Genomic DNA, 27,572 nt, shown 5'->3' with positions numbered 1-27,572 from the left:
GATAACTACTATGTTGCACAAAATATATCATAGAGCAATAGCGTGGAGTAAAGATAATGGGTACTCCGGATAGAAGACCCTGAGTACACACAGCTATAGAGAAGGGACCGACTAAAACCATGTAGACATAATAAAAATTAATAAAAATAATGGTATAGTAAGAAATGATAAAAAATTATAAAAAATGTGTTTATTCGTTTATTCTTCTTTTTCATATGTAGCTTTATTCTTTTATTTATTTATTCATTAATATCTGATTCTTTTTACCTAACCAATTTTATCATCCATTCCATTTATTCATTATTTATTCATTATTCATTTTCTATGTAAACACAAATTATAATATATCTAATCATGAACTACAGAATATGAATGGGCGAACTATATTATATTGTATTTAATCATGAACCACATAGTATGAGCGAATTTTCATATATACAGATTTTGTATGTATATACAGTACAGACCAAAAGTTTGGACACACCTTCTCATTCAAAGAGTTTTCTTTATTTTCATGACTATGAAGGCATCAAAACTATGAATTAACACATGTGGAATTATATACATAACAAACAAGTGTGAAACAACTGAAAATATGTCATATTCTAGGTTCTTCAAAGTAGCCACCTTTTGCTTTGATTACTGCTTTGCACACTCTTGGCATTCTCTTGATGAGCTTCAAGAGGTAGTCCCTTGAAATGGTCTTCCAACAGTCTTGAAGGAGTTCCCAGAGATGCTTAGCACTTGTTGGCCCTTTTGCCTTCACTCTGTGGTCCAGCTCACCCCAAACCAGCTCGATTGGGTTCAGGTCCGGTGACTGTGGAGGCCAGGTCATCTGGCACAGCACCCCATCACTCTCCTTCATGGTCAAATAGCCCTTACTTTCAAAGTTTTCCCAATTTTTCGGCTGACTGACTGACCTTCATTTCTTAAAGTAATGATGGCCACTCGTTTTTCTTTACTTAGCTGCTTTTTTCTTGCCATGATACAAATTCTAACAGTCTATTCAGTAGGACTATCAGCTGTGTATCCACCTGACTTCTCCTCAACGCAACTGATGGTCCCAACCCCATTTATAAGGCAAGAAATCCCACTTATTAAACCTGACAGGGCACACCTGGGAAGTGAAAACCATTTCAGGGGACTACCTCTTGAAGCTCATCAAGAGAATGCCAAGAGTGTGCAAAGCAGTAATCAAAGCAAAAGGTGGCTACTTTGAAGAACCTAGAATATGACATATTTTCAGCTGTTTCACACTTGTTTGTTATGTATTTAATTCCACATGTGTTAATTCATAGTTTTGATGCCTTCAGTGTGAATCTACAATTTTCATAGTCATGAAAATAAAGAAAACTCTTTGAATGAGAAGGTGTGTCCAAACTTTTGGTCTGTAATGTATATATTTTATAGAAAAAGTCTTTTATAATTACTTATATATATGCATGCCTTTATGTCCATTGTATATTATATTATTACAATTGTTTTTGTCTGCGCACTACCGGCATTCTAATATGCCACTTGCTTCCTTTTGGCATTAATTGCTAAACATCACGGGTTCTTGTTGACCCGCACTGTGCGTTCCGCCGGAGCCTTGACGTCACAGACCGGAAACCCTGGCTCCTGTCTCTGTTGGAACGTATCAGATGCGTTCCACGGAGCGGAAGTCGGGTACACTTCCGGTCCGGGGTGTCCTGTCCTGGCGCAACGACTCACAGGACTTTTGAATATTCCGGCAAGCAATCCCCATGGTCAGATAGACGGACTAGGTTTTGTAGTAGTTGTAGATGTTGTTGCCACTCACCGGACCCCTGGCTCTCGTCCCTGGTGGAGCGCATTTCTTTGCGTTCCACGGAGCGGAAGTCAGGGGCATTTCCGGTCCGATATGTCTGAGTTGCTAGACATAGTTCTTTTATACAAAGGGCAGCTCTGGATATATGTATCTAGCTCGTTTGGCTTACTATATATTACATACTCCATTACTTGATGTTTTACTACTATTATTCAAGATGCTTTATTTGTATTTATAATATGGAACGCATATGCGTTCCAAATACCGGAAGTGGTGTCATACCACTCCTGGTCTTTCGAAAAACGCTCCCTTTTCAGGGTTATCAAGGTATAAATTCTTTTACTTCATTGTCATTTGGTTATGTAATGCTCCTGAGGAAGGGGAATTGTTGTCCCCGAAACGCGTTGAGCCACATATGCATATTAAAGGTGATTGATCAGAAGCACTGGATTTTTTGCTGCCTTCCATCACTACGATTCTACATGCGATCCTGGCCGGGGGGGTTCAAGTCACAGGTGTATTATGCTTATCCTGATGACTACCCCCCAGTGAAGTGAGTGTTATTTGTGTGAAACTGCCTTAAGGGGCGCTTCACACATTTATTATCATTTCTTACTATACCATTTATATTATTTTTATTATGTCTACATGGTTTTAGTCGGTCCCTTCTCTATAGCTGTGTGTACTCAGGGTCTTCTATCCGGAGTACCCATTATCTTTATTCCACGCTATTGCTCTATGATATATTTTGTGCAACATAGTAGTTATCACTGCGAGTGGTGCTTTCTATTCCAATTCCATTTTTAATTTTCCAACTGCACTTTGACACGGGGTTTGGCGCTTTTTTCCCCTCATTTTGTCTTTGGGGTCTATACTGCAAGTGTTTGACTTTGTTCAACACTGTAGATATATTACCCTGCACACGCATATACTATCTTGTTAAGTGTCTGTAACCACAAACACTTTCTAGAGCTGCCTCCCCCTCCCTTCCCTCCTTCTCTCTTTTTTTTTTTTTCTCTTTTTCCTTATCCCTACCACCCCTGTCGGCGCCCGAATTTTTCATTCCTTTGGGATATGTCGTGATCCCTACGGGTCTGAATTAACTTCCCCTTTTTTTCTCTGTTCTATACTTCAAGGGGACCCCCAGGAATGGGCCTTTTCTTTGCCTCCGGATTCCCCTTGTCTTAATTCTGTGGACCTCTTTTTTCAGGCGTTAGGGGTTCTTTATGATGAACCAGACCGAGCCTCTGTGGCAGAATCCAATCTTAAGGCCCTCGCTCAGGGGAATCGTCCTGTGGAGGATTATTGTACGCAGTTCCGCAAGTGGTGTTTTCCCTCGGGTTGGAACAAACCAGCGCTCAAATGTCAATTTAGGGCAGGCTTGACTGAGAAGTTAAAAGACATGTTGGTTTGTTCTCCCTGTCCTGACTCTTTAGAGGAGACCATGATGCTAGCCATCAGACTAGATAGACGGATCAGAGAGAGACAGCGGGAGCATTTGTTTTCTCCTCATACCCTTCTTCAACCTGAGGTTTCCCCCATTGAACCCAAGATGGAGGCCCACTCGGACGAGCCCATGCAACTCGGGATGACGCAAAGAGAGCTACGCCGTCGCCGGGGCTCTTGTTTTTATTGTGGGGATCCCGACCACTGGATCCGTCAGTGTCCTAAAGCTCCTCCTTCTGGAAAGTCATCCAAGTCTGAAGGATCCAAGGACAAGATACTCCTGGAGGTGGTAAGAAGTAAATTATTGTTGCCGGTTTCTATTGCCTGGGAGTCTTAAAGGGGTCAGGAAATGCCTTTGTGGATTCAGGGTCAGCTTTTAGTTTTATTGATTGCAAATTTGTTGAACAAATGGGAATTCCTATACCAGAATTGTCCACCCCGATCCAGGTTGTCGCCATCGATTCTACCCCCCTGCTAGGGGGCATGGTAAAACTCTGTACTCCGGAGGTTACCCTGTCTGTGGGGGTCTGCCACTCAGAGAAATGCTCTTTCTTTGTTTTAGAGAATCTTCCTGTTCAGGTAGTCCTTGGTATGCCCTGGCTTCAGCAACACAATCTGGTCATTAACTGGAGTTCGGGCGAGTTAGAGAGATGGGGGCCTAACTGTAGTTCTTGCTTAACCGTAGTTCAAGCAGGTGTTTCTTCAGATATTATTCCTCATTTTATTTCTGATTATTCAGATGTTTTTTCCACCACTTAGACAGATACTCTCCCTCCCCATAGGTCCTATGACTGTGTTATCAACTTGGTACCCGAGTCCAAATTTCCTAAAGAACGGATTTATAATCTTTCCGGTCCTGAGCGCAGGGCCATGAAAGACTATATCCAGGAGAGTCTCAAGAAGGGACATATTAGGCCCTCCACCTCTCCCCTGGGAGCAGGATTCTTTTTCGTTAAAAAGAAGGACGGTGGTTTTAGGCCCTGCATTGATTATAGAAATTTGAATAAAATCACTATTAGGAATCAGTATTCCATCCCGTTGATTCCTGATTTGTTTAACCAGATTTTGAGTGCTTCGTGGTTTTCTAAATTTGATTTGAGAGGAGCGTATAACCTAGTTCGTAATAAGGAGGGAGATGAGTGGAAAACTGCTTTTAATACTCCAGAGGGACACTTTGAGTATCTTGTTATGCCATTCGGTCTTTGAAATGCCCCAGCTGTGTTTCAGAATTTCATGAATGACATTTTTAGAGAACTCATCGGCAGAGTTATGATTGTTTATTTCGATGATATTCTTGTCTTTTCACCTGACTGGGATTCTCATGTGTCTCACATCAGATTGGTTCTTTAGAGAAATGTGTGTTTGGAGTTCAAGAGATTCCTTATCTCGGCTATATTCTTACTCCTCATTCATTTCAAATGGATCCCAGTAAGGTTCAGGCTATCCAAGACTGGGTAAGACCATCCTCCTTAAAGGCACTCCAACGCTTTTTAGGATTCGCCAATTTTTACCGTAAATTCATAAAGAATTTTTTTGTTATTGCCAAGCCCCTTACTGACTTAACTAAAAAAGCTTCTGATCTGGTTAACTGGTCATTGGAGGCCTGTTGGGCCTTTGATACCCTTAAAAAAAAATTCAGATGGCTCCAGTCTTGGTTCAGCCCGATACTGAGGAACCTTTTGTGGTGGAGGTTGATGCCTCAGAGGATGGTGTGGGGGCCATCCTTTCTCAGGGGTCTTCTAACCTCACTAATTTAAGGCCATGTGCCTTCTTCTCTCGTAAGTTCTCTCCTTTGGAGAGAAATTACAATATTGGAAACCGCGAGTTACTGGCCATAAAATTGGCATTTGAGGAATGGAGGCATTTTTTAGAAGGGGCTAGACACAGTATTACTGTCCTCACCAATCATAAGAACTTAGTGTTTCTTGAGTAGTGATGAGCGGGAGGTGCCATATTCGGTTTTGCGATATTTCGCGAATATTCGATTGAATATTCGCATTATATTCGTCGAAATCGAATATTCGTAATTATTTCATTTATCGCAAATATTATGCGATTAAATAAATCGTACGATTTTTTATTTAATTTTTCTGTATAAGGCAACGTTCCTATGACTATGGATAGGCTAATATGTGTATTTTACGAATATTCTTAATATTGCTCTAACTTCGTCTTTTAGAATATTACGAATATTCTAAAAGACGAAGTTAGAGCAATATTAAGAATATTCGTAAAATACACATATAGACTGCAATTTAGCTAATATAGTGCTATAGTATTTTTTTTAATAGTGTACATATTTTTAAAAACTGGACTTCAGAAGAGACAAAAAAAAAGGATTATAGCACTATATTAGCTAAATTACAATCTATGTGTATTTTACGAATATTTTTAATATTGCTCTAACTTCGTCTTTTAGAATATTCGTAATATTCTAAAAGACGAAGTTAGAGCAATATTACGGATATTCTAAAAGACGAAGTTAGAGCAATATTAAGAATATTCTAAAAGACGAAGTTAGAGCAATAATATTCCACTTTGGCATACTGCTCCCCGACAAGCGTCCCCGTCACCATGGGAACGCCTGTGGGTTAGAATATACCATCGGATCTGAGGTTTTACGATCTCAGGGAAAACTCAGATCCGATGGTATTTTCTAACCCACAGGCGTTCCCATGGTGACGGGGACGCTTGTCGGGGTGTTGTATGCTGAAGTTGATTAAATAACGATTTTGTCATGCGCTCGGGCACACGTATTACCCATTACGATTTTTCTGTTGTAATATTCGAGAATATTATAACCGAGATTATTGGTTTAGATTAGAATAGGACGAATATTCTAAAATTGAATATACAGCAATATATTCTTTATTTAGAATATTTGTGTCATGACCGGCGTCACGCAAAGGGAGGGAAATGGGAAGGCCCTGTCCAAGGGAGAGGGAAAGGTGGTGACCCCTGACTCACCTTGAGGCTGGCACCTGACTGCCCTGACGTCCCTAGACGGGTTCCTCACCCGTACGCCGATCACGTGCCTAAACCCTAGCTTTCCCTAAGATGAGCCCTACGTAGTGAACAGGGCGGTGGGATCACTAGTCCGCACCACTGACACTAAAGGAAAACACCAAGGAGAGGACAGACAATACAGACAAAACATATAATCCCAGGTGGGCGAAAACAGCAGACAACAAAAGCCCGACAGGGATCCGGAGGGTAACGCTCTGGAACAACAACCAGGGATCACAGCGACTCAGCTCCAGTGGGTCAGTATAGAAGTCCAGGCAGGAAGCTCTATATCTGGCAACCAGAGAAGTGGGAGAGGGGAATATAAGGAGGTTGGGAGTGCTGGACAAGAAACAGCTGAGGAGAAGAAGCTACGGATCCCTGAGTGAGCCAAAAAGGGTTGCAAGGCAAACCCAGAAAGCTACCATTAAGAAACAGCACTATCTTTATACAAAGAACGCGCAGCCACCCGCTGCGACTTCCTGACCCCGGGTATGACGGAGTCAGACGTGGCTCTTGACACCCTCGTGACAGTAGCCCCCTTTCCACGAGGGGCCTCCGGACACTCAGGACTAGGTCTCTCAGGATGAGAGGCATGAAAAGCCCGAACTAGCCTGTCGGTGTTTACCTCAGACGCTGGAACCCACATTCTTTCCTCGGGACCGTAACCCCTCCAATGCACCAGATATTGAAGAGAGCGGCGGACCCGACGAGAATCAACAATTTTGGATATTTGAAACTCTAGATTACCATCCACAATAACAGGAGGGGGTGGCAGCGGTGATGGTTCTAGAGGTGGAACATACTTTTTGAGTAACGACTTATGGAATGAATTTTAAAAGTCTGAGGTAGCTCCAGGCGAAAAGCCACGGGGTTAATGATGGCTATTATTTTGTAAGGACCAATAAACCTAGGACCCAGTTTCCAAGAGGGAACCTTTAATTTAATATTCCTAGTAGATAACCACACATAGTCATTCACACCTAGGTCCGGACCTAGCGACCGTTTCTTATCAGCCATGCATTTATATTTACCTCCCATATTTTTCAAATTAGCTTGCACTTTCTGCCATACCGATGAAAGAGATGACGAAAACCGTTCCTCTTCGGGAACCCCAGAAGACCCTCCCTCTTTGAAAGTACAGAATTGGGGATGAAAACCATATGCAGCAAGAAATGGTGACTTGCCAGTGGATTCCTGACGGCGATTATTTATGGCAAACTCGGCTAACGGTAAATATGATGACCACACCTCTTGGTTTTCAGACACAAAACACCTTAGATATGTCTCAAGGTTTTGGTTGGTATGCTCAGTCTGTCCATTCGACTGAGGATGGAAAGCTGAGGAAAAGGACAAGTGTACCCCCAAACGGGAACAAAAAGCTTTCCAAAACTTAGAAATAAACTGGGTTCCCCGATCCGAAACAACATCGGAAGGGACCCCGTGAAGCTTCACGATTTCACTGATGAATACCTGGGCCAGAGTCTTAGCATTAGGTAGTGCGGGTAACGCAATAAAGTGTACCATCTTGCTAAACCTGTCTACTACTACCAAGATAACTGTTTTACCCGCAGACAAAGGTAAGTCAGTAATAAAATCCATTGACAGATGTGTCCATGGCCTATTGGGAATGACAAGTGGCAATAAAGACCCTGCAGGACGTGTATGAGAGACTTTTACTACCCGGATGCCCAGCAAGTGCCGAATTATGATGTTCCTTTAATAATTTTAGACGCAGGTTTAACGGTACAAACAATTTCTCTGAGGGGCAAGAGACCGGGGCGTCCCCCTGGGCCTCTAACACCTTCCCCTCCAGAACAGAGTGTACTGCAGAGGCAACCACTCCTCTTTGTAGAATGGGTACCGGATCACTCACATTACCCCCTCCAGGGAAACAACGAGATAATGCATCTGCCTTGGTATTTTTTGCCCCAGGACGATAGGTAATAAAAAAGTTAAACCTGGTAAAAAATAGCGACCACCTAGCTTGTCTAGGGGTGAGACGCTTAGCTGATTCGAGGTACAGAAGGTTTTTGTGGTCTGTAATCACCGTGACGGGGTGGATTGCCCCCTCTAAAAAGTGACGCCATTCTTCAAACACTAGTTTAATAGCTAATAGTTCCCTATTGCCAATATCATAGTTCTTCTCCGCTGCAGATAGTTTTTTAGAAAAGAAAGCACAAGGACGCCATTTGCCAGGAGACGGCCCCTGAGACAGTACAGCCCCCACTCCCACCTCTGACGCATCTACTTCAACAATAAAAGGCTGGGAGACATCAGGTTGGATTAGTACAGGTGGCGAGGTAAACCTCTCCTTTAGAGAGGAAAAAGCAATTTTAGCGGCATCAGACCATTTAGAAAAATCAGTCCCCTTCCTAGTCATGTCAGTAAGGGGTTTGACAATCACCGAATAATTTTTAATGAACTTTCTGTAGAAATTTGCAAAGCCCAAGAACCGTTGCAGTGCTTTGAGGTTCTCAGGAAGATCCCAATCTAAAATTGCCTGGATCTTCCCAGGATCCATACGGAAACCTGAAGCAGATAATAAATAACCTAGGAACTGTATTTCCTGTACGGCGAAGACACACTTTTCAATTTTCGCATATAATTTATTCGTCCGTAGGACCTGCAGTACCTGTCTGACATGCACCTCATGTGTTTTCAGATCAGACGAATAAATTAAAATATCATCTAGGTAGATCACCACAAACCTGCCGATAAGATGACTAAAAATGTCATTAACGAAATGTTGGAAGACAGCAGGAGCATTGGTCAGACCGATTTTCATAATGCCCCTCAGGGGTGTTAAAAGCTGTCTTCCACTCATCCCCTTCCTTGATACGAATCAGATTGTAGGCCCCCCTAAGACCAAGTTTGGAGAACCACCTAGCACCCGCAATCTGATTAAACAGGTCAGGAATGAGAGGAAGAGGGTAAGGGTCTCGGATGGTTATCCGGTTTAGTTTGCGGAAATCTAGGCAAGAATGCAGGCCCCCATCTTTCTTTTTAACAAAGAAAAACCCTGCAGCCACGGGGGAAGAAGAGGGTCTGATGTGTCCCTTAGCCAAGCTCTCGGAGATATAATCTTTCATGGCTTGTCTCTCCGGACCCGAAAGATTATATAACCTGGTCTTGGGTAATTTTGCACCGGGAATCAGATTAACCGGGCAATCATAAAGACGGTGAGGTGGTAACTTCTGGCAACCCTTTTCAGAAAAAACGTCCTCAAAGTCCGAAACAAATTTAGGTAGAGTAGATATGGAGGCGACTAAGCAATTGCTATTTAAGCAATTTTCTCTGCAATGCTCACTCCACTCCAATATCTCCCTGGCCTGCCAATCCATCACTGGATTGTGCGCTACCAACCAGGGAAGACCCAATACCACAGGAGTGGGAAGCCCCTCCAGAACATAACATGAAAGACACTCGTTATGGTGGTCCCCTACCCGAAGGTGTAAGTTATGGACAATGTAAATGAGGTTTCTCTGAGACAGAGGAGCAGAATCAATAGCGAATATGGGAATAGGTCTCTGTAGCATACAGAGAGACAAACCCATAGTGTGGGCAAAATGGGCATCTATCAAATTTACTCCTGCTCCATTGTCTCCGTCTTATCACCAAAAACAACAACTGCTGGCAACACAAATTGAGATGTTCGTATGGAGGAAACATATACCCCCCGGCTGACATCCTCCACACAGCCTGGGGTTAGTAGTTTTCCGACGGTCTCTTGTTTTTGGGAAAGGAAGGACAGACATTAATGAAATGACCCCTCCCCCCACAGAAAAAACAAACCCCACGCCTACGGCGAGCCTCAGGAGGACGGACCTGACAAGTAGTTCCTCCTAGCTGCATAGGTTCGTCTAAGTCCGTACAGACTAACTGCTGCTTGGGAGGGGTTACCAATTGCTCAGGATTTTTCAATCTGTCCCTCAGACGTCTATCTATCCTGATAGAAAGGGACATAACAGCATCAAGGGAAAAGGGGGTCTCATACAGCGCAAGCGCATCCTTAACCCTTTCGGATAACCCTGAGCAGAACTGACTCCTGAGAGCCGGGTCGTTCCACTGGGTATCCGTAGCCCACCTACGGAACTCCGAGCAGTACTCCTCTGCTGGCCGCTCTCCCTGTAGGAGTCTCCGTAATTTTGATTCAGCCAGAGCGACTCGGTCAGGGTCATCATATATGAGACCCAAAGCCCCAAAAAATTCATCCACTGACCGGAGAGCCTGGGAATCAGTGGGTAAAGAGAACGCCCAGGATTGCGGGTCCCCCTGAAGCAGGGAAATAACAATCCCCACCCGCTGTTCTTCATTACCAGAGGAGTAAGGGCGCAGCTTAAAATATAACTTACAGGCCTCACGGAACGTCACAAATTTGTCCCTTCCCCCAGAAAATCTGTCAGGAAGAACAACCTTGGGTTCCACAACAACCTGGTTACCCGTAGCAACCGCTGAGCTTGCGGTCTGTTGCAATTGCTGCTGTTGCTGGAGGACCGACGCCTTCAATCCTGCCACCTCCAAAGACAGGCCTTGAAGTTGCTTTGTCAAAGCAGCAATTGGATCCATACTGGATTCTAAACAGGCAGAAAAAGAAAAAAGTGTGTTTTTTTTGTGTTTTTTTTCTACCTACACAAAATAAGGGCCAGATATAATGTCATGACCGGCGTCACGCAAAGGGAGGGAGATGGGAAGGCCCTGTCCAAGGGAGAGGGAAAGGTGGTGACCCCTGACTCACCTTGAGGCTGGCACCTGACTGCCCTGACGTCCCTAGATGGGTTCCTCACCCGTACGCCGATCACGTGCCTAAACCCTGGCTTTCCCTAAGATGAGCCCTACGTAGTGAACAGGGCGGTGGGATTACTAGTCCGCACCACTGACACTAAAGGAAAACACCAAGGAGAGGACAGACAATACAGACAAAACATATAATCCCAGGTGGGCGAAAACAGCAGACAACAAAAGCCCGACAGGGATCCGGAGGGTAACGTTCTGGAACAACAACCAGGGGTCACAGCGACTCAGCTCCAGTGGGTCAGTATAGAAGTCCAGGCAGGAAGCTCTATATCTGGCAACCAGAGAAGTGGGAGAGGGGAATATAAGGAGATTGGGAGTGCTGGACAAGAAACAGCAGAGGAGAAGAAGCTACGGATCCCTGAGTGAGCCAAAAAGGGTTGCAAGGCAAACCCAGAAAGCTACCATTAAGAAACAGCCCTATCTTTATACATAGAGCGCGCAGCCACCCGCTGCAACTTCCTGACCCCGGGTATGACGGAGTCAGACGTGGCTCTTGACACCCTCGTGACAATTCGTCATATTTGGTCCATCTGAAAACGTGATTCCTTCCAGCTTCAATTCAGTTGCTTGTGGGCCAATGGCTCATTGACACACAAGCAAGAAGCAGGGAGGAATCATATATTTTCAGATGGAAAAAAAACAAGAACAAAAAAAAACAATATTCGATTTCGAGAATATATGGAACTATATTCGAAATATTCGCGAAATCTCGAAGTTGCGATATTCGAGATAAAAATTCAAAATTCAAATATTCGCGCTCAACACTATTCTTGAGGCGGCCAAACGCCTTAATCCTAGACAAGCCAGATGGGCCCTGTTTTTTACTCGTTTTAATTTTTTTGTTACTTTCAGACCAGGAAGTAAAAATATTAAGGCAGATGCCTTGTACCGGAGTTTTAATGCCGTCCAACCTCCTGACACCCCCCCGGAACGCATCTTTGTGGCAGCATTTTCTGCGGATCTTTCCTCTGAGATTCAACGGGCTCAGCAACTTGCTCCTCCACAAACACCGGCAGATAAATTATTTGCTCCTGAGTGCTTTCGTTTTCAATTATTGGGTGAATGTCATGACTCCGTGTTCTCTGGTCATCCAGGTATTGTTACCACTAAGGAATTTCTGCTGAGGTATTTCTGGTGGCCCACTTTGTCTAAGGATGTACGGTCTTATGTTTTGGCTGGCGATGGTTGTGCCAGGTCTAAGACCCTGAGAACACTTCCCGCTGGTGAACTACAACCACTACCCATTCCCTGTAAGCCATGGTCTCACATTTCCATGGATTTTATTTCTGATCTGCCCCCTTCTGAGGGGAAATCAGTGGTGTGGGTAGTGGTTGACCGTTTTAGCAAGATGGTGCACTTTGTTCCTTTAAGTAAGCTCCCTGACCTGAAGACCTTAGCATTCTTATTCATTGAACATGTGGTACGTCTGCAGGGTGTCCCTGAGAATATCGTCTCTGATAGAGGCGTTCAGTTTGTTTCTGGTTTCTGGAGGGCTTTTTGTCGAAGATGCGACATCTCTTTATCCTTTTCGTCTGCTTTACATCCACAGACCAATGGGCAGATGGAACGGTTAGATCAGGCAGTGCAGCTTTTTCTAAGGTGCTATGTATCACATAATCAACTCTTATGGGTGAGATACCTCCCGTTGGCAGAATTCACTATTAACAATCGAGTTAATTCTTCCACTTGGGTGTCTCCTTTTTTTGTAACAGTGGTTTGCATCCTCGCTTTTGTTCTAGTATCTCTGTATCCTCACTCAACCCGCAGGCAGATTCTTTTACCTCTAGACTGTGCACAGAACCTGGAAAAGGCCCAGGAAACCCAGTGTGAACATGCCAATAAGAGACGTTCCAAGGGGTAAATTTTGTACTCGGCGATAAGGTGTGGTTGTCGACTAAGGGCTCTTTCACACTTGCGTTGTCCGGATCCGGCGTGTACTCCATTTGCTGGAATTACACGCCGGATCCGGAAAAACGCAAGTGAACTGAAAGCATTTGAAGACGGATCCGTTTTCAAAATGTGTTCAGTGTTACTATGGCAGCCAGGACGCTATTAAAGTCCTGGTTGCCATAGTAGTAGTGGGGAGCAGGGGAGCAGTATACTTACAGTCCGTGCGGCTCCAGGGGCGCTCCAGAATGACGTCAGAGCGCCCCATGCGCATGGATGACGTGTCCATGTGATCACGTCATCCATGCGCGTGGGGCGCCCTGACGTCACTCTGGAACGCTCGGGGAGCAGCACGGACGGTAAGTATACTGCTCCCCCGCTGCCCACTACACTTTACCATGGCTGCCAGGACTTTAGCGTCCTTGCAGCCATGGTAACCATTCAGAAAAAGCTAAATATCGGATCGGGCAATGCGCCGAAACGACGTTTAGCTTAAGGCCGGATCCGGACTAATGCCTTTCAATGGGCATTAATTCCGGATCCGGCCTTGCGGCCAGTGTTCAGGATTTTTGGCCGGAGCAAAAAGCGCAGCATGCTGCGGTATTTTCTCCGGCCAAAAAACGTTCCGGTCCGGAATTGAAGACATCCTGAACGGATTTCTCTCCATTCAGAATGCATTAGGATAAAACTGATCAGGATTCTTCCGGCATAGAGCCCCGACGACGGAACTCTATGCCGGAGGAAAAGAACGCAAGTGTGAAAGAGTCCTAAGAATCTTGCTTTTAAACAGTGTTCTAGGAAATTCTCTCCGCGTTTCATTGGACCATACAATATTATTGAGGTTGTTAACCCAGTGTCCTTTAGACTTAAGCTACCCGACTCCTTTCGTATACATGATGTGTTTCATAAGTCGTTGCTTAAGAGATTTGTGTCACCAGTGTTTTCGGTTAAAAAACCTCCTCCACCTGTGGAGGTTGAAGATCAGGAGGAATTCATCATCTCTAGAATTATTGATGTTAGAAAGGTTAGGAACTTTTTCAATACCTGGTCCACTGGAAGGGCTATGGACCCGAGGAGAGGTCTTGGGTCCCAGCTACTGAGATCCACGCCCCGAGGCTCATCAAGAAATTTCATGATGAGCATCCTGGGAGATTTGTACCCAAGGGCTTTGGTCCGTCTTGGGCCTTCTTTGGCTACAGGTTGCCTGTGATTTTGGTCCCTTAGGCTGTGTATTATTATTGTTATTAAGATTACCTTTGGATTTGACCCTTGATCTGCTTCCTGACACCTCTTCTGCCTGCTCCCTGAACCTTGACGCTATCTCTCGTATTTTGACCTCGGCTTGCTTTTGGATTTTGTCTTTGCCTCTTCTCTTTAACTGACGTGACCTCCTGGATTTTGACCTCGGCCCACTCTCAGATCTGTCTCTGTCTCCTCCCTCGTACTGACGTGACCTCCTGGACTGACCCCGGCTAGTTGACCCGCCTCGCCCTTCTGTTTTTGGTGGTACCTTGCTTGTTCCACCTCTTTGTCCGCTCGAGTGCTACCTCTCATTGGCTGTCCGCTTCCCTTCTGTCTCTATCTCTCTGCTTGCACTTACTCAGGTCAGGGACTGTTGCCCAGTTGCGCCCCGTCACCTAGGGCGGGTGGTGCAAGTAGGCAGGGACAGGGGACCGGGTGGCAGCTCAAGGGGTGCACCTCCGCCCTATCTTTATACCCGTGACGCTACCCCGTGACAGGGAATTATTTTTTTGTGTCAAGACGACCGTTAGTGACATTCATTTTCTGCATTTTACAAACGCTGCTTGCTGTGACCAGTGAGAAGCAAATCAGCACTGATATCTAGGCCTTGTGTGACGCCTATATTTAATCCAAATTGCAGTTACAGTCAGTTTCTGTATTATACAAACTCTGCTTGCTGTGACCAGTGAGAAGCAAATCAGCACTGATATCTAGGCCGTGTGTGATGACTATATTTAATCCAAATTGCAGTTACAGTCAGTTTATGTACAAACCGGATTCCAAAAAAGTTGGGACACTATACAAATCGTGAATAAAAACTGAATGCAATGATGTGGAGGTGCCAAATTCTAATATTTTATTCAGAATAGAACATAAATCACGGAACAAAAGTTTAAACTGAGAAAATGTACCATTTTAAGGGAAAAACATGTTGAATCAGAATTTCATGGTGTCAACAAATCCCCAAAAAGTTGGGACAAGGCCATTTTCACCACTGTGTGGCATCTCCCCTTCTTCTTACAACACTCAACAGACGTGGGGACCGAGGAGACCAGTTTCTCAAGTTTAGAAATAGGAATGCTCTCCCATTCTTGTCTAATACAGGCCTCTAACTGTTCAATCGTCTTGGGCCTTCTTTGTTGCACCTTCCTCTTTATGATGCGCCAAATGTTCTCTATAGGTGAAAGATCTGGACCATTTCAGTACCCGGATCCTTCTCCTACGCAGCCATGATGTTGTGATTGATGCAGAATGTGGTCTGGCATTATCTTGTTGAAAAATGCAAGGTGTTCCCTGAAAGAGATGACGTCTGGATGGGAGCATATGTTGTTCTAGAACCTGAATATATTTTTCTGCATTGATGGTGCCTTTCCAGACATGCAAGCTGCCCATGCCACACGCAATCATGCAACCCCATACCATCAGAGATGCAGGCTTCTGAACTGAGCGTTGATAACCACTTGGGTTGTCCTTGTCCTCTTTGGTCCGGATGACATGGCGTCCCAGATTTCCAAAAAGAACTTCGAATCGTGACTCGTCTGACCACAGAACAGTCTTCCATTTTGCCACACTCCATTTTAAATGATCCCTGGCCCAGTGAAAACGCCTGAGCTTGTGGATCTTGCTTAGAAATGGCTTCTTCTTTGCACTGTAGAGTTTCAGCTGGCAACGGCGGATGGCACGGTGGATTGTGTTCACTGACAATGGTTTCTGGAAGTATTCCTGAGCCCATTCTGTGATTTCCTTTACAGTAGCATTCCTGTTTGTGGTGCAGTGTCGTTTAAGGGCCCGGAGATCACGGGCATCCAGTATGGTTTTACGGCCTTGACCCTTACGCACAGAGATTGTTCCAGATTCTCTGAATCTTCGGATGATGTTATGCACAGTTGATGATGATAGATGCAAAGTCTTTGCAATTTTTCGCTGGGTAACACCTTTCTGATATTGCTCCACTATCTTTCTGCGCAACATTGTGGGAATTGGTGATCCTCTACCCATCTTGGCTTCTGAGAGACACTGCCACTCTGAGAAGCTCTTTTTATACCCAATCATGTTGCCAATTGACCTAATTAGTGTTAATTGGTCTTCCAGCTCTTCGTTATGCTCAAATTTACTTTTTCCAGCCTCTTATTGCTACTTGTCCCAACTTTTTGGGGATTTGTTGACACCGTGAAAATTGGAATCAACGTATTTTTCCTTTAAAATGATACATTTACTCGGATTTAACGTTTGATCTGTCATCTACGTTCTATTACAAATAAAATATTGACATTTGCCATCTCTACATCATTGCATTCAGTTTTTATTCACAATTTGTTTAGTGTCCCAACTTTTTTGGAATCCGGTTTGTATTATACAAACTCTGCTTGCTGTGACCAATGAGAAGCAAATCAGCACTGATATCTAGGCCGTGTGTGACGCCTATATTTAATCCAAATTGCAGTTACAGCCAGTTTCTGTATTAAACAAACTCTGCTTGCTTTGACCAGTGAGAAGCAAATCAGCACTGATATCCAGGCCGTGTGTGACGCCTATATTTAATCCAAATTGCAGTTACACAGTCAGTTTCTGTATTAAACAAACTCTGCTTGCTGTGAACAGTGAGAAGCAATTCAGCACTGATATCTAGGCCGTGTGTGATGCCTATATTTAATCCAAATTGCAGTTAGTCAGTTTCTGTATTATACAAACTCTGCTTGCTGTGACCAGTGAGAAGCAAATCAGCACTGATATCTAGGCCGTGTGTGACGCCTATATTTAATCCAAATTGCAATTAGTCAGATTATGTATTAAACAAACTCTGCTTGCTGTGACCAGTGAGAAGCAAATCAGCACTGATATCTAGGCCGTGTGTGACACCTATATTTAATCCAAATTGCAGTTACAGTCAGTTTCTGTATTAAACAAACTCTGCTTGCTGTGACCAGTGAGAAGCAAATATACACTTATTTCTAGACAGTGTGTGAGGCCTATATTTAATCCAAATATCAGTGACATCCAGTGTCAATATGAAGAAGGCCAGTATTAAGGGACGGGGAAGTGGACGTGATTCTGATGGTTCACGCAGAGGCCGTGGCTCAGGGCGCGTTGCAACTGTGCCTGCTGCCAGAGCACAAGGAAAACAGTCACCCACGATACCTAGCTTCATGTCCCAGTTATCAGGGCGTCGCAAGACAACACTCTTGAAGTCAGAACAGTGCGACCAGGTGGTCGGTTGGATTGCAGCAGATAATGCTTCCACTGGGTTAAGCACCACCCTGTCTTCCAACCAAGTCCAGTCTCAGTAGCCAACAGTCTGGTCAACAACACAATCCTCACCCTGATCATCCTTCCTCCCACCATGTAGAGTCTGGCCAAACAAGCGATCCGGTACTCGGATGTTCTGAGGAGCTATTTTCACCCCATCACTTAATTTGGCCCTCTCCCCAAGCACTCTTGAAGAGGGACATGAGATCTTGTGCCCTGATTCTCAACCTCTAGAGCCTTCACACTCACAAGATGATGTGTTTAAGGAGGTGGATGATGACGAGACACAGTTGCCATCAAGTCAACCACAATTACTGTCTGCAGAGGTTAATGAAGAGGATGATATACCGTTGTCAATCACTGAAGTTGTGTTGGGGTTATGAGGAGGATGATCGGAGTGGGGAAGTTGAAGAGGACTTGGTGGACGATGAGGTCACTGACCCAACATGGGAAGGCGGAAACGCGAGCAAGGACAGCAGTTCCGAGGGGGAGCGATCTGCAGCACCGCAACAGAATGGAAGAGGCAGTGGGGTGGCAACAGGGAGAAGGCGGGCCACAGCAAACAGGCCCGCAAGTGTTCCACGGAGCACTCCCTTACAGAAATCTCCCTTGCCAAGGGGTAGGTGTTCCACGGCATGGCGCTTTTTTGCAGAAAGTGCAGACGACAAAGGAATAGTAGTTTGCAACCTGTGCCACACCAAAATGAGCCGAGGTGTGAACAGTAGCAAACTCACCACCACCAGCATTATTCTCCACATGGCAGCCAAGCACCGCAATAAGTGGGAGGAACGCCTGGGTCCACAATCTGTGTCCACGGGTCACACCACTGCCTCCTCTTCCCCTATGTTGGGTGACGACCAATCGCCTGTCGAAGGTGCAGGCACGGATGCACCTGTACCATCGCAAGCACCATCAGCGACCACATCCACTTCCCTGTCCCAGCGCAGCATCCAAATATCTTTACCGCAGGCATTTGAACACAAGCGCAAATACCCAGCCACCCACCCACATGCCATGGCACTAACCGCCCAACTTTCTAAGTTACTGGCGCTTGAAATGTTGCAATTTAGGCTTGTGGACACTGAGGCCTTTAGCGGCCTGATGTTGGCGGCCGTCCCTCAGTACTCAGTCCCCAGCCGCCACTATTTTTCCCGGTGTGCCGTCCCCGCCTTACAGCATCATGTGTCTGCTAACATCACCCGTGCCCTGACCAACGCAGTTACTGCTAAGGTCATTCTAACGACTGACACATGGACAAGTGCTTGTGGCCATGGACGCTACATTTCCCTGACGGCACTCTGGGTGAGCGTAGTAGAGGCTGGGAGCGACTTATACCCAGGAATGGCACAGCTGCTACCGACGCCCAGGATTGTGGGCCCTACTTCCATCAGGGTTACCGCTAGCACCTATGTAAGTGGCTCCTCCGCCTCGTCCTCCACTTCCACCTCCGAATTCTCCGCGTGCAGCACCAGTCAGCCATCAGCTGGTAGCTGGGGATGCGTCAACAGGCCGTGCTGAAGATTATATGCTTAGGGGATAAACAGCACACTGCCGCAGGGCTGTGGCAGGGGATAAGAGACCAGACTGAGCTGTGGCTCTCGCCACTCAATCTTCATGGTTGTGTGTGATAATGGTTGTAACTTGGTGGCGGCTTTGGAGCTTGGCAAGCTCACACACAACCCATGCCTAGCCCACGTCTTTAACTTAGTGGTTCAGCGGTTTCTGAAAACCTACCTTAAATTGCCCGAGCTACTGGCGAAGGTGCGCCGCGTGTGTGGACATTTCTGCAAGTCATCAACAGCTTCAGCCGGTCTGTTGACGCTGCAGCAGCGCTTGAAATTGCCAGCTCACCGACTGTTGTGCGAAGTGAGCACGCGCTGGAACTCCACGTTGCACATGTTAGCCAGACTTTGTGAGCAGCAAAGGGCAGTAATTGAATACCAGCTGCAGGACGGTCGTCGCCTTTCCAGTCAGGTTCCACTCTTCACAAGCAAGGAGTGGGCATGGATGTCTGACCTCTGTGAGGTTTTAAGAAACTTTGAGGAATCAACACAGATGGTGAGCGGCGATGACGCTTTTGTCAGTGTAACCATCCCACTTCTGTGTCTACTCAAACGCTCGCTGCTCCCAATTAAGGCCGATGCTGTTCGTGGGGAAGAGTTGGAAATGGGGGGAAAAGACATGACCCTGGGTGATAGCCAGAACACCCTCAGTTTGTCTTCTCAGCGCGTATTGGAGGAGGAGGAGCAGGGGACGGTTGCCTCCGCTACACAGGGTAGTAGCCATGGAACTTTAATTCCATCTGTTCAGCGTGGGTGGACAGAAGAAGAGGATGAGGAGATGGACAATCATCCTCCTGATGACGACAGCGAAGTCTTGTCCACTGGTACTCTGGCACACATGACTGACTTCATGTTAGGCTGCCTTTCCCGTGACCCCAGTGTTATACGCATTTTAGATAACAGGGATTACTGGGTGTTCACCCTTCTGTCCCCGTTACAAAGAGAACTTCTCATCTCTTATTCCTCCGGTGGAGAGGATGAGCAAAATGGTGCTATACCAGAAGTTCCTTGTTGACAGATTGCTGCAAAAATTTTCATCTGACAGCGCTGGCAGCAGAGTCTGTACTTCCTTGGGCAACCGAGGTGGGGAGACAAGGGGAACACACAGCACTTCCAGCAAAGGCAGGGCAACACTCTCCAAGGCATGGGACAGTTTTATGACACCCTGCCAGCACCCTCAACATGATGCACATCCTGGTGTCACAAGGAGGGAAAAGTTTTGGAAGATGGTAAAGGAGTACGTAGCAAACCGTGTCAGCATCCTCAGTGATCCCTCAGTGCCTTACAACTACTGGGTGTCCAAGCTGGACATTTGGCACGAACTGGCGCTCTACGCGTTGGAGGTGCTGGCCTGCCCTGCCGCCAGCGTTTTGTCTAAGCAGGTATTTAGTGCTGCTGGTGGTATTATAACAGATAAGCGTATCCGGCTGTCAACTGAAAATGCTGACAGGTTGACTCTTATAAAAATGAACAAAGCCTGGATTGCCCCTGACTTCTCCACTCCACCAGAGGAAAGCCACAACTGAACATAAAGGCACTTTAAATGTGTTGTTTAGAATGTACTGAATACTCTGTATTCCCATGCACCCCTTCCGCCACAAAAAAAGTGTATATGGTTGAATCTTCCTTTTCTCCTCCTCCTCGTCCATCATGTATATGCCTTCTCATATAATTTTTCGGATGGTCAGCTCACCAGCAGGCCTTCACCCATAATGTTTTAGATGGTCAGCTCACCAGCAAGCCCTCATCCATAATGTTTTAGATGGTCAGCTCACCAGCAGGCCCTCACCCATAATGTTTTAGATGGTCAGCTCACCAGCAGGCCCTCGCCCATAATGTTTTAGATGGTCAGCTCACCAGCAGGCCCTCACCCATAATGTTTTAGATGGTCAGCTCACCAGCAGGCCCTCACCCATAATGTTTTAGATGGTCAGCTCACCAGCAGGCCCTCACCCATAATGTTTTAGATGGTCAGCTCAGCTGAAGACCCTCACCCCTAATGTTTTAGATGGTCACCAGCAGGCCATCATCCATACTTTACCTCTCCTGTATAACGTTTCCTCATCCTAAATACCTATGACATTCCCTGTAATTTTTTTGTACTCGTTCCAATGACAGGCTCTCTTAAGAGTCCTGTATTGTTATTTATTGTCACTACCTCCCTGAGTCGGTACTGGGAAATTTGCACGCCCCCGCCTGCCTTTCTTGGAAGTGGTAGCCGTGGCCATCCCTCAGGCTCCCTCTCCGGAAGCGAACCCTGATTCCCCATTACCCGTGGTCACCATGGTAGGCGCAAAAAAGAACATCGAAAGTTGATAGGGCAGACATCCGAATAGATCGTCAACATTACAGGGACGTGCGATCAGCTTACAAGTTATGTAGAGTTAACAAAGCGGCAGCAGGCCCTCACCTACAATTTTTTAAATGGTCAGCTCAACGTCTGTTCCTCTTCCAAGTTCATTATCATCAGATGATAGTCTGGTCAACACAATCGTAAACACCGGGGGTCACGTAACTAATTAGCACGGAGGAGTGTCTTTGGTTATCGGAATGAACCACACAAATCGACTCGATCCACACGTTCAAAAAGGCCATGCACCACCACCCACAGAATCGCGAAATAGGTATCAATCTGTCATTCCTTTCTGTGTCCGGGCCGGGTGAGGCTTCCCGTGTGTAGTCAAATTAAGCCGCAGGCTCCACCTTTGGTGGTGCCCTTCCATCAATTAGTTTAAGTTTCAGCTTTGCAACCATACTCCCCCCGGAACCCAAAGACTTTAGTTTCCCAGAAAATGCTCAGCGGGAAATGGGAATAACGTTGCCAGGGATAGTCTTCGAACCTCCAACTTAAGTTATTGATTAAGGCCTCATGCACACGACCGGTCCTATTTTTTTGACGGACAACGGTTCACGGACCCATACAAGTCAATGGGTCCGTGAAAGAACACGGATGCACACAAGATTGGCATCCGTGTCCGTGATCCGTGGCCGTAGGTTACTTTTATACAGACGGATCCGAAGATCCGTCTGCATAAAAGCTTTTTCAGAGCTGAGTTTTCACTTCGTGAACCGACAGTATATTCTAACACAGAGGCGTTCCCATGGTGATGGGGACGCTTCAGGTTAGAATATACTAAAAGAACTGTGTACATGACTGCCCCCTGCTGCCTGGCAGGTGCTGCCAGGCAGCAGGGGGCAGCCCCCCCCCCTGTAGTTAACACATTGGTGGCCAGTCTGGCCGCCCTCCCCTCCCCTGTAGTTAACTCATTGGTGGCCAGTGCGGCCGGCCCCCCCTCCCCTGTAGTTAACTCATTGGTGGCCAGTGGGCCCCCCCTCCCATGTAGTTAACTCATTGGTGGCCAGTGCAGCCGGCCCCCCAGCCTCCCCTGTATTTAACTCATTGGTGGCCAGTGGGCCCCCCCTCCCCTGTAGTTAACTCATTGGTGGCCAGTGCGGCCGGCCCCCCTCCCTCCCCTGTAGTTAACTCGTTGGTGGCCAGTGGGCCCCCCCTCCCCTGTAGTTAACTCGTTGGTGGCCAGTGGGCCCTCACCCCTCCCTCCCCCTCCTAATTAAAATCTCCCCCCCTATCATTGGTGGCAGCGGAGAGTACCGATCGGAGTCCCAGTTTAATCGCTGGGGCTCCGATCGGTAACCATGGCAACCAGGACGCTACTGCAGTCCCGGTTGCCATGGTTACTTAGCAATTGGTAGAAGCATTATACTTACCTGCGAGCGGCGATGTCTGCGTCCGGCCGGGCGCTCCTCCTACTGGTAAGTGACAGGTCATTAAGCAATGCGTCACTTACCAGTAGGAGGAGCTCCCGGCCGGACGCAGACATCGCAGCTCACAGGTAAGTATAATTCTTCTACAAATTGCTAAGTAACCATGGCAACCGGGACTGCAGTAGCGTCCTGGTTGCCATGGTTACCGATCGGAGCCCCAGCGATTAAACTGGGACTCCGATCGGTACTCTCCGCTGCCACCAATGATAGGGGGGGAGATTTTCATTAGGAGGGGGAGGGAGGGGAGGGGGAGGGAGGGGAGATGGCCCACTGGCCACCAACGAGTTAACTACAGGGGAGGGGGGGGCCCACTGGCCACCAACGAGTTAACTACAGGGGAGGGAGGGGGGGCCCACTGGCCACCAACGAGTTAACTACAGGGGAGGGAGGGGGGCCCACTGTCCACCAATGAGTTAACTACAGGGGAGGGGGGGGCCCACTGGCCACCAATGAGTTAACTACAGGGGAGGGGGGGGCCCACTGGCCACCAATGAGTTAACTACAGGGGAGGGGGGGGGGCCGGCCGCACTGGCCACCAATGTGTTAACTACAGGGGGGGGGGGCTGCCCCCTGCTGCCTGGCAGCACCTGCCAGGCAGCAGGGGGCAGTCATGTACACAGTTCTTTTAGTATATTCTAACCTGAAGCGTCCCCATCACCATGGGAACGCCTCTGTGTTAGAATATACTGTCGGATTTGAGTTTCAGATCTAACTCATATCCGACAGTATATTCTAACGTAGAGGCTTTCCCATGGTGATGGGGACGCTTCAAGTTAAAATATACCATCGGATTGGAGAAAACTCCGATCCGATGGTATATTAACCACCTCAGCCCCCAGTGCTTAAACACCCTGAAAGACCAGGCCACTTTTTACACTTCTGACCTACACTACTTTCACCGTTTATTGCTCGGTCATGCAACTTACCACCCAAATGAATTTTACCTCCTTTTCTTCTCACTAATAGAGCTTTCATTTGGTGGTATTTCATTGCTGCTGACATTTTTACTTTTTTTGTTATTAATTGAAATTTAACGATTTTTTTGCAAAAAAATGACATTTTTCACTTTCAGTTGTAAAATTTTGCAAAAAAAACTACATCCATATATAAATTTTGCTCTAAATTTTTTGTTCTACATGTCTTTGATAAAAAAAAAATGTTTGGGTAAAAAAAAAATGCTTTGGGTAAAAGTTATAGCGTTTACAAACTATGGTACAAAAATGTGAATTTCCGCTTTTTGAAGCAGCTCTGACTTTCTGAGCACCTGTCATGTTTCCTGAGGTTCTACAATGGCCAGACAGTACAAACACCCCACAAATGACCCCATTTCGGAAAGTACACACCCTAAGGTATTCGCTGATGGGCATAGTGAGTTCATAGAACTTTTTATTTTTTGTCACAAGTTAGCGGAAAATGATCATTTTCCACTAACTTGTGACAAAAAATAAAAAATTCTAGGAACTTGCCATGCCCCTCACGGAATACCTTGGGGTGTCTTCTTTCCAAAATGGGGTCACTTGTGGGATAGTTATACTGCCCTGGCATTTTCCAGGGGCCCTAATGTGTGGTAAGTAGGTAAATGACCTGTGAAATCCTAAAGGTGCTCTTTGGAATATGGGCCCCTTTGCCCACCTAGGCTGCAAAAAAGTGTCACACATGTGGTATCGCCGTATTCAGGAGAAGTTGGGGAATGTGTTTTGGGGTGTCATTTTACATATACCCATGCTGGGTGAGAGAAATATCTTGGCAAAAGACAACTTTTCCCATTTTTTTATACAAAGTTGGCATTTGACCAAGATATTTCTCTCACCCAGCATGGGTATATGTAAAATGACACCCCAAAACACATTCCCCAACTTCTCCTGAGTACGGCGATACCAGATGTGTGACACTTTTTTGCAGCCTAGATGCGCAAAGGTGCCCAAAGTCCTTTTAGGAGGGCATTTTTAGACATTTGGATACCAGACTTCTTCTCACGCTTTGGGGCCCCTAGAATGCCAGGGCAGTATAAATACCCCACATGTGACCCCATTTTGGAAAGAAGACACCCCAAGGTATTCAATGAGGGGCATGGCGAGTTCATAGAAATTTTTTTTTTTTGGCACAAGTTAGCGGAAATTGATATTTTTAATTTTTTTCTCACAAAGTCTCCCGTTCCGCTAACTTGGGACAAAAATTTCAATCTTTCATGGACTCAATATGCCCCTCACGGAATACCTGGGGGTGTCTTCTTTCCGAAATGGGGTCACATGTGGGGTATTTATACTGCCCTGGTATTCTAGGGGCCCTAAAGCGTGAGAAGAAGTCTGGAATATAAATGTCTAAAAAAATTTACGCATTTGGATTCCGTGAGGGGTATGGTGAGTTCATGTGAGATTTTATTTTTTGACACAAGTTAGTGGAATATGAGACTTTGTAAGAAAAAAAAAAATAATTCCGCTAACTTGGGCCAAAAAAATGTCTGAATGGAGCCTTACAGAGGGGTGATCAATGACAGGGGGGGTGATCAATGACAGGGGGGGTGATCAATGACAGGGGGGTGATCAGGGAGTCTATATGGGGTGATAACCACAGTCATTGATCACGCCCCTGTAAGGCTTCATTCAGACGTCCGTATGCGTTTTGCGGATCCGATCCATCTATCAGTGCATCCGTAAAAATCATGCGGACATCTGAATGGAGCTTTACAGGGGGGTAATCAATGACAGGGGGGTGATCAATGACAGGGGGGTGATCAGGGAGTCTATATGGGGTGATAACCACAGTCATTGATCATGCCCCTGTAAGGTTTCATTCAGACGTCCGGATGCGTTTTGCGGATCCGATCCATCTATCAGTGCATCCGTAAAAATCATGCGGACATCTGAATGGAGCTTTACAGGGGGGTAATCAATGACAGGGGGGTGATCAGGGAGTCTATATGGGGTGATAACCACAGTCATTGATCATGCCCCTGTTAGGCTTCATTCAGACGTCCGGATGCGTTTTGCGGATCCGATCCATCTATCAGTGGATCCGGATGCGTTTTGCGGATCCGATCCATCTATCAGTGGATCCGTAAAAATCATGCGGACATCTGAATGGAGCTTTACAGGGGGTTGATCAATGACAGGGGTGTAATCAATGACAGGGGGGTGATCAGGGAGTCTATATGGGGTGATAACCACAGTCATTGATCATGCCCCTGTAAGGCTTCATTCAGACGTCCGGATGCGTTTTGCGGATCCGATCCATCTATCAGTGCATCCGTAAAAATCATGCGGACATCTGAATGGAGCTTTACAGGGGGGTAATCAATGACAGGGGGGTGATCAGGGAGTCTATATGGGGTGATAACCACAGTCATTGATCATGCCCCTGTAAGGCTTCATTCAGACGTCCGGATGCGTTTTGCGGATCCGATCCATCTATCAGTGGATCCGTAAAAATCATGCGGACGTCTGAATGGAGCTTTACAGGGGGGTAATCAATGACAGGGGTGTAATCAATGACAGGGGGGTGATCAGGGAGTCTATATGGGGTGATAACCACAGTCATTGATCATGCCCCTGTAAGGCTTCATTCAGACGTCCGGATGCGTTTTGCGGATCCGATCCATCTATCAGTGCATCCGTAAAAATCATGCGGACATCTGAATGGAGCTTTACAGGGGGGTAATCAATGACAGGGGGGTGATCAGGGAGTCTATATGGGGTGATAACCACAGTCATTGATCATGCCCCTGTAAGGCTTCATTCAGACGTCCGGATGCGTTTTGCGGATCCGATCCATCTATCAGTGGATCCGTAAAAATCATGCGGACGTCTTATGGAGCTTTACAGGGGGTTGATCAATGACAGGGGGGTAATCAATGACAGGGGGGTGATCAGGGAGTCTATATGGGGTGATCAGGGGTGATCAGGGGTGATCAGGGGCTAATAAGGGGTTAATAAGTGACGGGGGGGGGGGTGTAGTGTAGTGTAGTGGTGCTTGGTGGGACTTTACTGAGCTACCTGTGTCCTCTGGTGGTCGATCCAAACAAAGGGGACCACCAGAGGACCAGGTAGCAGGTATATTAGACGCTGTTATCAAAACAGCGTCTAATATACCTGCTGGCAGGCTGGAGATCAACTCTCTTACCTTCCGTTCCTGTGAGCGCGCGCGCCTGTGTGCGCGCGTTCACAGGAAATCTCGCGTCTCGCGAGATGACGCATATATGCGTGACTGTGCGCAGGGCTGCCACCTCCGGAACGCGATGCTGCGTTAGGCGGTCCGGAGGTGGTTAACTCCTGACTTTAAATTGAAAGTCAATGGGGGACGGATCCATTTGAAATTGCACCATATTGTGTCAATGTCAAACGGATCCGTCCCCATTGACTTGCATTGTAATTCAAGACGTATCCGTTTGGCTCCGCACGGCCAGGCGGACACCAAAACGACTTTTTTTTCATGTCCGTGGATCCTCCAAAAATCAAGGAAGACCCACGGACGAAAAAACGGTCACGGATTACGGACCGCAAAAAAATACGGTCGTGTGCATGAGGCCTAATGAAAACGTTTGTGGCAACAAAGGTTTCGGCTGTGGTTCGGCTTGCGCCGGTACAAGAATTTCACATGTACAGGTACAATACGGATGCCACCGGCCGTTCCTCTTCCAATGAGTTCAGTTTGATCGTCCAAGAGTCCGGTCAACACAATCGAAACCACCGGCCGTCCCTCTTAGTCATGGCCCCAGTTCCGAAAATCCCGAAATTTTTTGTCTGAACTTGCTCTTTATATAAAAGTTAATATACAGGAAAGAATGTTTCCTAACAATTTTTCATCTAAAATCGCTTTTA

This window comes from Bufo bufo, chromosome 7, assembly GCF_905171765.1.
Source record: "Bufo bufo chromosome 7, aBufBuf1.1, whole genome shotgun sequence".
Classification (NCBI taxonomy): Eukaryota; Metazoa; Chordata; class Amphibia; order Anura; family Bufonidae; genus Bufo; species Bufo bufo.
This window is presented reverse-complemented; position numbering follows the sequence as displayed.